This window comes from Trachymyrmex septentrionalis, unplaced genomic scaffold, assembly GCF_001594115.1.
Source record: "Trachymyrmex septentrionalis isolate Tsep2-gDNA-1 unplaced genomic scaffold, Tsep1.0 scaffold276, whole genome shotgun sequence".
Classification (NCBI taxonomy): Eukaryota; Metazoa; Arthropoda; class Insecta; order Hymenoptera; family Formicidae; genus Trachymyrmex; species Trachymyrmex septentrionalis.
Window position 1 is genome coordinate 128,608 of NW_017305437.1, and position 4,094 is coordinate 132,701.

Below are 4,094 nucleotides of genomic sequence, written 5' to 3' on the forward strand. Positions count from 1 at the left end.
GCAACAGTATTATCAGTTCAGTGTAGTGTAGTAGTGTTCTATACATACCCATATGTATGTGTGTATACATATATTTATATAGTGTTTTGTGTCCATAAAATGGAAAAAATATAGTAGCAGAAAGTTGTCTGCCTTTGGTAAGAGAAGGTTATGGGCGCGACTCATTCAGTACAACACAGTGATTATCTTATCCTTGTACATTGGCGAATAACAAGACTGTAATGATACACACCGTGTCACACTGTGTCTCTTGTTAGAAGGCATCCTATAAACCCAAAATTGATTAGAAGATTACTATCATACTGTCACTGTGTTTCTTATTGGAAGGCACCCTGTAAAATCAGAATGGGAGAGGTTATTTATGTCATTTGTGAAAATATTACTTTTATTTATCATATAAGTGATATGGTTATTAAATGTTATAAGAATAAATTATGCTTTGCCTAATTATGATTCAATGCTAGAGGCGTTTAATGTGAGCTGACTATTTTTAATTTACTGCCAGAAGCGGGCGAATGATCATGGGCTGGCGAATGTAATATATTGCTCATATATATTACATCCTGACCTAAAATGACATTGAAAGGAAAAGTACTATTACGGCCATGTGTCAATGTATGCTGCCAATACTGAAAATCTATAGTTACGTATATTACATATTTTTAGTAGAGCAAAGAGAGTTACGTCATGTATGTGCAATGTTGTATTCATTTATTGATAATATATTATCCTAATCTAAAATTGCATTGGACGTAAGAAAAAAATGCTACTACGGCTTCGTATTGATATAACTATTAGTTAAAAATCTGTACTTTATATATATTACAAATGTTTAGTACTGGTGGTATATATTGGAACGCGGTCTACATTGCATGTGTATATAATACAATTGTATTTCTAAAACCCGAGTCCACAAATATAAGATTAACTTCAATCCCGGTTAATTTTTTTCTCAATTGTGAAATTGGAAAATTTTCCAAAATTAAATAAATCTTACATTTGTGGGATCGAGTCTAATACATGTTATAGTCCCTCAGCTCAGATGATTACGAGTATGTAGGAAACAGAATAAAAATGTCGATAATTAATCGATCGAATTTCCTGCATGATCATATTAACTCAGAGGCATAGACTTATATATTGGAAATAAAAATCTGTAATATTGACCTTGATTAAGTTCTGCCGTCGCTCTAGCATCTCTTTAAATTATAAAATTAAAATGACAATGAATGAAAGGTCGTTGTATTCGAGATTCTTAGTATGCATAAACCTTATTTAACTAACATCTATATAAAAGCATGCGTGTTAAATAAAGTAATTGTACATATACCTCAATGTGAAGATTTAGCCAGAATAATCCAGTGATTGAACCAATACATCAAATTACTTTAACGGAGGCAAATGCGATTAGAGTTGAAAATTAGAGAGAAAATTAAAAATAGTATTGTTAGAAATTACTAATGTTATATGATAGCATGTGAACGATATTCCGATGTTTTATAATATCTTGTTAAAAGAGGAGTTGAGAGCGGAAGGGGAAGAGAAATAGAGAAGGAACAATGGAAGTGTGAATTGAAGAGAGAAGGGAAGAAAAAGATTAGGAAGAGGAAGGAGGCTGCAAAATCTGTAGATAAGAAGTAGGCAATGCTTCAGTGTCATTTTGTTTATTCAATCCTAATTTTTGTTTTTTAATATGAATCATTTCAATCTTTTGTTATACGATGCTCCCTTGTCTAAGATCTTTACATTTTTCCAATTAAATTTATAGTTATAGTTAATACGATGGTCAATAATCACCGATGGAGAACCAATCTTTCTGAATTAATGTCTGAAATGTGTTCATTTTTCTTGTTTTTAATTTTCCTTTGGTTTGTCCTACATAACTAGCCTCACAAGATATTTTGTAGACAACATTTTGATTAGCTAAATGATCTAATTTATCTTTACCTCTAATTATGAGGCTTTTTAGTGTGTTTGGGATTGAATATGCTACTATAAGATATCTCAAGCCATAAATTATTACGTTCCAATTCAACAGGATGAGGCGTGCAAGAAGAGACAATAAGTTTATTTAATTTTATAAAATATTTGCTTATACGTATTATACGTTATGTATTTTTGTAAGATCTATTTACATGTTTTCTTTTTTTCTATAGCGCATTTTCTTAAACATCGTCTAGTACATTTTCGAAACTTCGCTACATGCTTCGCATCTTGATAAAAGAATTTGCATTGGCATTTACAACGTACAAGTTCCTGAACATTGGGATCATTGTGAGATCTATGTGCAAATTGCGATTGGTGATAATCGATGCAACCGTATGTTTATACCTCATGCTACGTGGAAGACGTTTATTGAGAAACATGCAGATATCGAGCGATTAATGCAGTCAACAGTTCCATCATCATCACCAATTCAAGATCTAAATGTGGAACTTGTTAAAATATATGATATGAACAACGTGAAGTTAACATTAAATGGCACATGTTTGTACATAAAAACCAACAATTGTGCTTTTCTTATTTGAGCAATGTGTTAAACATGTATTATGTGAACTGAGTCAATATACGCACGATGTTAATAAGAATATTTTGTATCATTTTTTAGACAAAATACTAATAAAAGCGATTTACAAACACTTTGCACAAAATTTATGATGAAAATTTTATTATAGAATGTGAACTAATGGTCTATGGTTTAAATTATATTGTACATACTGCATTACATGATAAATAAATGTATGTTGAAAAATATATTTTCTTTTCTAAAATTATTTTATCCCTAATATCTTCGCTACTTTTTCTTCATATCTTTGTAGTAGTATTAAATTAGACAATAAGAAAGCGCGCTTGGCCATTTGTATTACATTGATGAAAATGATTATTGTATCATAATTAGTTTCTAAGTCGCGTATCATTCAAAAATCGTAAATATTTAATAAAATTATGTGCGAAAGAAGAAAAGAAAAAAGAACGCAATGGGAAGAAGAAAGAGCGCAAAATAATAAGTATAGGACTGCAACGGATGGAAGATAGAGAACTGCATTCGACAATGAGTGAGGGAGGGGGAGAGAGAGAGAGAGAGAGAGAGAATGCAACGGGTGAGAAAGAAAAGGAAAACCCTTCCCCCTCTATCATGGACTCCGGTGACGCGTTTCCTCCTCTCTTGGACTCAGCGTCTAATGCATTTCTCCCTCCCTGACCCCTCACACACACACACACACACACACACACACACACACACACACACACACACACACACACACATCGTATACGTATTAACACATAGTGGGTTAGAGAGAGAAAATCCCTATACCTATTCTATTATTGTTAATTTCTTGAATATTAACGATGAGCCGATCTTTGATAACCGCATCGTCAAAATTGAGATTCTCACACGTCCGATCCGTACGCCAACATTACGTTTGGACATGGCGTCGAGATATGGATACTCATACAGCAGAATTTGTACACGTTGCCGTGTGACAGTTTTCTCTATGTCGGAAGATGATTGACGGTGAAGAAGGAAAACGATCAGATGTCAATGACGCTTTGAAATAATTGTATGACATTCATGTTTAATGACGTTCATATGAACTCAATGTTGTGGAGATTGATCGCAACAAAAATGTTGGAATTACCTGTACCATTAAGAAGTACGTGTCGATGATGTACGACAAAGCATTGATGGATCTCTAGATCCGACACGAAGGAAGGATACGTTAATTTTTGCATACCGCTCAACATGCTGTTGCGCTTTTGCTAAGATTTCAAACGCGTGGTCGTCAACGCTCGCCACAAATTGATACAAGCGCGCAACGATTACAATTGCTTGGTGGGAAATCCTGCGACGAAGTCAAAGGTTGAATTATTCAAAGTGCAGTGGCGGATGCCTCACGTTGCGTTAAACGAGATCAATAAATTATCAATGCTGCGAGCATTGGAAAGCAGTCGTTATCTGAACATGAGTTTTCGCTCGTAGAATCTACAATGTATATGTATGAGTGTCCTTTGTTACAGAATACGATCAAGCTTTCATGAGCTGTCAAAACGGCGACTCAGCTTGAGAAGCCGCGATAAGTTATCTTTGCTCT

General features: G+C 33.9%; 1 pseudogene; it reads left to right on the forward strand.

Moving 5' to 3' along the window:
• Positions 1 to 1,559: 1,559 nt before the first annotated feature.
• On the forward strand, positions 1,560 to 2,528 carry LOC108749220 (annotated as a pseudogene).
• Positions 2,529 to 4,094: the final 1,566 nt, after the last annotated feature.